Below are 10,133 nucleotides of genomic sequence, written 5' to 3'. Positions count from 1 at the left end.
CCGATGTCAGCAGCTTCATTCTGGATGGAAAAAGGTTTGCGGGTGCGACGGTTACTATGGACACTGAGATAGTGTGGGCGGAGGCATTCCCTCAGGGAACTTCTGCACAAAGAGCAGAACTAGTGGCACTAACAAAAGCCTTACAGATGGGAAAAGGAAAGAGACTAAATATCTATACGGGCACCCGGTACGCTTTTGCCACTGTACACGCCCATGGAGCCATCTACCAAGAGTCGGGGCTACTGACAGCCCAAGGAAAGGCCATTAGAAACAAGCACATTTTGAGACTCATCCGGGCCCTATGGGAACCAGCAAAGATTGCCATTATGCACTGTCCAGGTCATCAAAAGGGAGTTGATTCGGTGACTAGAGGGAATAATCTGGCCGACCAGGCAGCCAAGGAAGCAGCCCTCCAGCCCAGAGCAGAAGTATTGACTCTAGTAGACCCAGGGAGATGAGCTTTGCCTCCTGTGCCCCAGTATTCCCAAGACTTGGAGTGGATAAAGAAAATTCCCATGTCCCACAAAACCCCAGACAGAGAAGTAAACAATGACTGGTGGAAAACTTGTGAAGGGAAACTTATCTTGCCACAAGGGCTGGGTAAGGGGACCCTTCAGAGAATCCACCAAGCTTCTCATATGGGAACCTGAAGAATACAGGACTTGCTCCAACACCCCAAAGTGATAATTAGACAAGGAGATCAACTTATTGAAGATATTGTTAAAAATTGTAAGGCTTATCATCTCACCAATGCCCCCAATCAACAAGTTACTAAAGGAGCTCGCCTCCATGGGGATAGGCCAGGCATGTATTGGGAAGTAGATTTCACAGAAATTAAACCTGGAAAATTTGGATACAAATATTTGCTAGTTTTTGTAGACACCTTTTCAGGATGGGTGGAAGCTTATCCAACAAAGCATGAGACCGTGAATGTAGTGGCTAAGAAGATCCTGGAAGAAATCCTACCCAGGTATGGCTTCCCATCCACCATTTGTTTGGACAATGGACTGGCCTTCATCTCAAAAGTAAGTCAGGGAATAGCCGCTGCACTGGGGACGGATTGGAAATTGCATAGTGCTTATAGACCCCAGAGTTCAGGAGAGGTAGAGAGAATGAATCAGAGTCTAAAAGAGACCTTAACTAAATTGGCCTTAGAGACTGGCGCAAAGTGGGTGTCACTCCTTCATTTTGCTCTGCTTAGACTAAGAAATACTCCCTATCAGCTTGGCTTTACTCCTTTTGAAATAATGTATGGGTACCCCCCACCCATTATCCCTAGCCTTCAGACTGAATTGCTTGCAGATTTGGATGATACTGAATTTTTGTGTAAACTTGATTATTTGCATCTCATGCACAAGAATATGTGGCCCCAGCTTAAGGCATTATATGATTCTGATTCTGTCCCTACCCCCCATTTATTCAGACCAGGGCACTGGGTGTTTGTCCGGAGACTTAACCCCAAATCCTTAGAACCATGGTGGAAGGAAACCTACGTAGTGCTACTGACTACTCCCACTGCCCTCAAGGTAGATGGCATCTCCACTTGGGTCCATTGTTCCCATGCCAGGCCAGCTAACTCCTTTGTCCTGGACGACGACTACCATGGTGGTACATGGGAGGTCTTCAATCACCTGACTCAGCCGCTTCACCGTCGCCTCAAGAAAAGAAAGTTAGACTGAATATTGTCATAATTTTTTTTCAAATTTTTATTATCAAACTGATGTACAGAGAGGTTACAGCTTCATACGTTAGGCATTGGATACATTTCTTGTACTGTTTGTTAACTTGTCTGTCATACCCCTCTCCCACCTCCCCCTTTCTCTTTCCCCCCCTGAGGTGTTCAGTTCACTTACACCAAATAGTTTTGCAAGTATTGCTTTTGTAGTTGTTTGTCTTTTTTTAACCCTGTGTCTCTCAATTTTGGTATTCCCTTTCAATTTCCTAGTTCCAATACCAGTATACACGGCTTCCAATATACTCAGATAAGACTACAGAGATAGTGTAGGTACAACCACAGGAAGGTGATACAAGATCATCATAATTTTCTTTTTGCCTTCTTTTCTTGCTACCCAGGCTGATGTTGATGCTATTTTGGCAGCTCACTCCAAAGTGGGGTGACCCTCTTATTTTAGCAACTAGCAGGAGTCCTTTAAAGTTCCATGCAAGAAGGCATTGGTAGTTTGGGGCTTGCTCAGGAATATAGCCACCCAACCCTTAGAGCACAGCTGAGAAGTTTATGTATTATTTTGTTGTTGACATTTGGATCTTAAACACTATACAGCTAATGCTAAGTATGTATAGCTGAAAGTTAATTTCCAGTTTGAAGTAATCCTGCAGTCCCTTAGTAAAGTAGACTAAGGTTATAAGTTCCTTGCTAGGTAAGGGCAATGCCCCTCAGTCAGCCTGAAGAAGCTACAGAAGAAGGATGATATTCACCCATCAGCCCCCCTTTAAAACCAAGGGACCAGAGTTGTTTTTGGTTACTACTTTGGGGCTATATTGGCCCCTGCCTTATCTCTATATCATCCCTTAGACATGCAAGCCATTGAAATGGCCAGAATGGAGCCATGATTGGCTCCCAAGGTACCAAAGAGAAAAGGGGGAAATGCAGAGCCAGACTTTGAAGTCAGGCCCCACTTCACCACGCGAACCCCACTTTACCAGCGAACTTGAGATAAGCAAACCCTGTGTGCAAACCCAGGACAAGCTTATTAGGTCCCAGCCGGTCAAGAACTCTAACCGTTGGGAATGCTTAACTCTAACTTCCCCCAGAATGCCTCGAGCCCTGTGCCTCGAGTCCTGAGCAAATTAAATTTGTACCCGTGTCCTAATCTTACTTACTTGAACACCTGATGGCTGTAACTTTGTTTTTGCCTTTATAAGCCCTGTGTAATCGTAGCTCGAGGCTCCCTCTTAACCTCCGCTGTGTCAGAGGGAAGGACAAGGCCTGAGTTGCTGCTTGCCTGAATGAAGTCTTGCCTTGCTTTTGTATTTCGGAACGTCTGAGTCTCTGTGGTCTTCTTGGTAGTCGTTTTGCGAATTGGCACAACACAAGAACATATACATGTAACAATTACAATAAATATGTTTAAATTGGCATTGGAAGCTCCTTGACAGAGTTTTTAAACTGTGACAGATATCTTATTTACTGTGTTGCTATCCCAGAAATGGGACAGTTTACAGCAAGCAAACACGTGTTTCTTCATTGTGCTGGAGGTCAGGAAGTCACCAGTACATGGATGTTAGGTGACAGCATTTTTTTGTTGTTTAACGGTATCATATTATGGATGGTCATCATACCGCACAGGACACAGAAGGACAAGAAAGTGGAGATAAAGGGATGAGGGACAGATACAGAGACAGATAGAATGTTTTATGTGGGTGGGAGGCTTGCTCTAAGATCAAAGCCACTTCAGATATTAAGCTGATCTCATTCTTGAGGGCAGCACCCTAATGATCTCATTACTTCTTAAGTCTGTGCATCAAACAGATTTCCATTATTATAATGAAAATTAGCTTCCAACAGAAGGACATTGACATAATAAAAGTATGTTATATTTTTGAAATTATGATTGTTTATAATAAATTAAAGCCATGAAGAAGTAAATTAATAATAAACAAAGAAATACTTTCTGTTTTAATTTTTTAGTTTTTTTACTTTATTTTTGTTGTAAAGGTTATATACAGAGGGGATACAGTTACATAAGTAATGTAATGAGTACACTTGTTTTTGAGCAGTGTTACCCCCTTCTTCATTTTCTTCTGCTTTCCCCCTACACCCCTCCTCTCCAACATAGTGTGTAGTGAGTTTCACTGTTGCATTGGTTCACCTGTTGTTCTGCTGTTGCTGTGATTCCCCTGCCCTTCCCCAAGTCAGATAAATGCAAATACATATACAAGACAAAGGATACAGAAATAAAAAATAGTGACAAAGGGCCTAATCCAAAGGGTAAAAGACTCAGGTCCTGAGCCCTGTCCCTGGCTTCTTTTTGCTCAAGGCTAGCATTCTGTCACTTGAGACACAGTGACACTTCTGGCCTTTTCTATATATGTGGTGCTGGGGAATCGAACCCAAGGCTTCATGTATACTGGGCAAGCACTCTTGCCACTAGGCCATATTCTCAGCCCTCCATAAAACTCTTGTCTCTAATTTACCAGCAAAAAGCTGTAAAATGGACCTGTCGCTAAAGTAGTAGAATGCTAGCTTGAACAAAAATCTTAGTGTCAGTGTCCAGGTCCTAGACTCAAACCCAGGACTAGCAAAAAGTAAACATAAAAAAAGACATTATATACACACTTAAATATGTGTACATACAAAATTGAAAATAGTAATGGAGAAATTAAGAATATGTGTGAAATTCCATCATAGTGGCATGAATTCCTGAATCACCCCTTGGGAGGCTAGCATGAGGCAATTTAAAGTCAAACTTGGCTATGTATTGTGACCTTGCCTCAAAACAAAATAAAATGAAAAACACTGTGTGTGTGTGTGTGTGTGTGTGTGTGTGTGTGTGTGTGTGTGTGTGAATTCCAAAGGGATCAAAGATCTTGAGGTAAAAGCAGATACCCTGAAAACATTACAGGAAGGAATAGGGAAAACACTAGGGCTCCTTGGCACAGGTCTAAACTTTCTTAGTAAAGGCCCAGAAACACAGCAAATCAAAGAAAGTTTGGACAGAAGGGATTGCATGAAACTACAGAGCTTTTGCATGGCAAAGGACATAGCTTGCTAGATCAACAGAAAGACGTCAGATTGGGAGAAGATTTTCACTGGCCATACAACAGACAAGGGCCTCATATCTAAAATATACTTAGAACTCAAAAATTAAATTCCCCTAAACAAATCCTCAAAAGGCCAATTGCCTTCTGAAGACTTAAAGAGAAACTTCTCTGAAGAGGACATGAGAATGGCCAAGAGGCACCTGAAGAAGTGCTCAACATCACTGACCATAAAAGAAATGCAAATCAAAACAACATTGAGGTTTCACTTGACCCCAGTTGGGAATTCACGCTGCCCTTCCCCCAACCCTGGGGCAGTGTAAAGCTAGGCAGTCCCATCTTCCGGCTTCAACTGGAAGAGAAGCCCCTGCCACTGGGGCAAACACGTGCGTGCCATCATGGTAGCGGAGCCCCCAGAGGCACAGCTCTTGGAGGGCTCTGGTTTCCGCCCATAGAGGAAGTTTCATGACATCACCTGATGGGAAGCCAGCCTCAGCCAATCGCTAACTTCCAACTAGTCACCCCAAGTCGATCTCCTTCCCACCTTCGTCACCGTAATAAATTCTTCTGCCCTCCCTCTGAATGGGTGAGATGGTTGGACCATCCAGACAGACTTCCAGAATTTCTTTCCTGCATCGGCTCTGGACACGTGAGGGGGACTGATGGGGAAGGGGATTTCGGCATTTCTCCTCAGCTTAGTGAAGTCCACAAAGATATGCTTTACTCCTTCTGCTGGCGGGAGGGGTAGGGCTGAGTTTCTTTCATAGTTGGGGATTTGGGCATGTCCCCAGGAGAAACAGGGAGAGGAGGTCTAGAACCCCAACACCCAGTAAGAATGGCCATTATAAATAAAATTAATAACAACAGATGCTGATGGGGATGTGGCCAAAAGGCCACTACGCTGTTGGTGGGAATGTAAAATTCTTCAATCACTCTGGAAAGCAGTATGGAGGTCCTTCAAAAGGCTAAACCAAGGGCTCCCCTGTTACTCAGCACCTCCACTCCTGGGAATTTACCCAAAGGATCACAAGGAAGACCACACTAAAGGTAACAGCACAACCATGTTCATTGCATGTATCACCACAACCATCTTGTCCTTTGAGATAAGGATTTGCTAATTTTTGTCTATATTAGTCGTGAGCCTGTATCCTTTTGTCTCTATCTCCCAAGGAAATAAATTTTAATAATGAGCCAGACTCCCTGATTCTAGATAATCATGTTGATTTGTAGGCATTTTTTAAGAACTAACTAAATTCCAATGAACGTTACACATTGTTAATTAATCATCAGATTTTAAAACTACGGTAGTACAAATTCTTTTTATAAGCCAGTAATGAACAGGTCAAGGAAGAAATAAAACAAACAAAAAAATCCAAGTCCATTCATACCATATTTAAAAAAGTCATACTGAGAGATAACTTAGGAGGATAACTAAGGAGGTGAAAGACCTTACAGTAAAAGTATCAACTACTAAAAATTAATATTGAAGACACTAGAAAATTCAAAGACCTCCCATATACATGGATCCTCAGAGATCCTGTTGTGAAAACAACCATAATACTCATTCATATTCATCTACAAATTCAATGAAATCTCCCCCAAATTCCTACATCCTTCTTCACAGGAATAGCAAAAGCAATTATAAAATTTATATGAAAATTATCTGGGTGCCAGTGGCTCAGGTCTGTAATCATTGCAAGTCAGGAAGCTGAGATCTGAGGATTGCAGTTCAAAGCCAGACCAGGCAGAAAAGTCCCCCTGGGGCTATTATCTCCAAGTAACCAGGGGAAAACTCACAATAATCCTGTGCACAAAGTGGTAGAGCACTCGCATTGAGTAAAAGAGCTCAGGGACAATGCCCAGAGTTCAAGCTTCCTAATGGACAAAATGACAAACAACAACAAAACTTACATGGAAACTATACAAAATCCAAATAACTAAAACAATTTTGAACAAAAAGTGCAATGGTGGCATTATTATAATAGCAATCTTCAAATTATATTACAGAGCCATGGTTAAAAATTAGAATGGTTCTACCATACAGTTTCATATACCAACAGAATAGGGTAAACATTCTAGAAATAAATATAGAAAGGTACAACTATCTGAGATTTGACAAGTGTCAAAAACAACCTCTTCAATGATGGAGAAAGGCAAGGCTATTCAACAAACTAATTCTAAAGGAAATGCAAATCAAACAACAGTGATGCTATATCTCACCTCAGTTATAAAGCAATCATCAAGAAAACAAATGACACATTCTAGTGAAGATACAGAACAAAAGCATCACTCCGAAGTGAACTTGTGGTAGAGCACTGGCCTTGAGCCAAAGAGCTCAGGGACAACACCCAGGCCCTGAGTTCAAGCCCCACAATGAATAACATTACAAAGAAAGGACACTCATGTACTGCTATTCATTAAAAATAAGTTCTGCAACTTTTGAAAGTTAGGAAGGATGTTTCTCAAAAAACTCAACTTAAAAAAAAAAACCTAGGGGCTGGGGATATAGCCTAGTGGCAAGAGTGCCTGCCTCGGATACACGAGGCCCTAGGTTCGATTCCCCAGCACCACATATACAGAAAACGGCCAGAAGCGGCGCTGTGGCTCAAGTGGCAGAGTGCTAGCCTTGAGCGGGAAGAAGCCAGGGACAGTGCTCAGGCCCTGAGTCCAAGGTCCAGGACTGGCCAAAAAAAACAAAAAACAAAAAACAAAACAAAAAAAAAAAACCTAAAATCTAGAAAGTCAAAGAAGTGTGAATCTACATATCATAGAATAGGAACACCCAGAAATCCATGTTTATTTCAATACTATTTATAATAGCTCATCTATGGAATCAGCCTAGGTGTCCTACAACTAGTGAGAGAATGAGGAAAATCTGATACCTATACACTACAAAGTATGACTCAATCCTAAAGAAGAATTCAATAACGTTGAATGCTGTTTACAGAATATGTGTAGAAAGGATGAATATCACTTTGAATAAAATAAGCTCAAAAGGGCAAATACCACATTCTTTCATTCATATGTATAATCTAGACATGAAATAATACTGATAGCCATAATAATAGTAATAATGGGACAGGGGCATGAAAGGAGAACTGTCTGCTAGGGTAATCTATGGAAGGGAAAAGTGTGTAAAGAGAAGGCACTGAGTGCGCACGACAACAGTATATGACCCTGTGTGTGTGTGTACAAGTATAACATAATGAAACACTAAATTATGTCTGAAAAAGAGCAAAGAAAAGGTGGAAGGAGGCTAATAGTATAATACAGGAGAATAATTTGATCAAATATGTTGGAAATACCACAAAGAATCCTGTTTATGAGTTCAACAACTAAAACTAAATTATTTAATAAAGAAGACTAAGGAAATTACTAGCTCACAGAACACTTGCATCCTGAGAGTTTCATATTTTCATTTCAATTCAGTTGGGCTTTTGAAATGATGAATTTTGAGAACATTTACTTCACAGTTTATTCAAATTCTATTGTTTCTAAGTGTTAGGACATTTTTTTCTGTTTTAAAAATTGTATTATGGTCAGGAACATACTCTTAATGATATTTATTTTCTATTTATTGAGTTTTGTTTCATGCCAAAGGAAATTTTCTCATGACATATTTTTCATAGAAACTTGCAAATAACATGTAATCTGATTTTTGTTAGTCAAAGGTCTGTAAATTCAACTAGACCTTAATGGTTCATGGCATGTCCTACATATACTCTTGTTAGTTTTCTGCCTGGAAAAACTGAAGGGAAATTAAACTTATTATTGTGTGACTTCTCTCTTTGAGTCTAATTTTCTTTGCTCCAAAGTTAATTGACCTAAGGAAGTTACTAATTTCCTTCATGAAAATGATTTATATTTGTATAATTATTGCTTTTAAGAGAGAAGCATAACTACATTTGAGCTTGCTTATAGATAATATACATGTAAGTCATATTTTAAAATTTATTCTGTAATCTTTTATATTAATTGTAGAACATAAACCATTTAATGTGATCACAAATATATGTATGCCACACTATTTTTATTGTTTCTTCATTTTTCCATTTTTTCTTTTTTCTTGTTTTGCAATTAGAGAATTTTCTGAACATTTGTTTAAGCTTTTTTAAAATTTTATTTATTAAATTTTGTGGACAAGGTGTTGTGAAAAAGGGGTACAATTACATAATAGGGCAGTGAGTACATTACTTGTGATATCTTACACCCTCGTTTTTCTTTCACTTCCCTAGATCAGGTAGGCATAGGCATATATATATATTACCCAATGTACCAAAAACATATACAGTAGCCACATGGCATATGCCAAAGGAAATTCACCTACAACTTTAAATATAACGTCAACAATAGAGTTTGCTTACCCTTGTCTTATATGATCATACATATATAGCTTTTGAGCTATTGTGATCCACTGAGAGGTCTATCTTAGACCTTTTTATCTTTAGTAGTTGTTTGGTTTTCGTTACATAATGTAAGGTCGCTGACCCACACCTGTGGGAAATTCCATTTGACAAGAAGTTTTTTGTTTCGCAGACCTGGTCTCTAGTGTCCCCACCACCACCTTAACAGTCATATATCAAGGAGATCATGCCCCTTTGTTTTCTGTGTTCTAGGGTTGTCTCACTCAACATTATTTGTTCCAGTTCTGACCATATCCCTGAAAATACCAATATTTTATCATTTCTAATCGCTATGTAGTATTCCATTGGGTATAGGTACCACATTTTTGGATCCATTCATCTGTAGAGGGGCATCTGTGTTGTTTCCATATTTTGTGAACTGTGCAGTGATAAACATGGATGTGCAGATGTCTTTTTGATATCTTGGGACCTGTTGTTCAGGATAGATGCCTACGAGTGGTATGGCTGGGTCATAGGGTAGGTCTATATTGAGTTTTTTGAAGAACCTCCATACTGTTCTCCAAAGTGGTTGTATTAATTTGCACTCCCACCAACAATGGAGAAGGGTTCCTCTTTCCCTGCACCCCCTCCAGCATTTGTAGTCGCCTGAGTTCAGAGTATAGGCCATTCTAACTGGAGTAGGTGGTATCTCAGGGTTGTTTTTATTTGCATGTCCTTTACTGCCAGGTATGTTGAACATTTCCTCATAAGTTTCTTTGCCATTTTTATCTCTTTTCCTGTGAAGTCTCTCTTTAGCTCCTTTGGCCACTTAATAATTGGTTTACTGGGCTTGGAGGGGGTTAGTTTTTTGAGTTCTCTGTAGATGACAGATATTAGGCCTTTGTCTGCTGCTGTGCTGGTGAAGATCCTTTCCCATATGGTTGGATATCTTTCTAGTTTGGTGGCTATGTCCTCAGCTGTGCAGAAACTTTTTATTTTGTAGTAGTCTCATTTGTTGAGACTCTCTCCTAACTGTTGTGCCCCTAGGACTATATTCAGGAGATTCCTTCC

This window comes from Perognathus longimembris, unplaced genomic scaffold, assembly GCF_023159225.1.
Source record: "Perognathus longimembris pacificus isolate PPM17 unplaced genomic scaffold, ASM2315922v1 HiC_scaffold_5971, whole genome shotgun sequence".
In the NCBI taxonomy this organism is placed as follows: domain Eukaryota; kingdom Metazoa; phylum Chordata; class Mammalia; order Rodentia; family Heteromyidae; genus Perognathus; species Perognathus longimembris.
The sequence above is the reverse complement of the archived record's forward strand: the minus strand, read 5'-3'. Positions refer to the sequence as shown.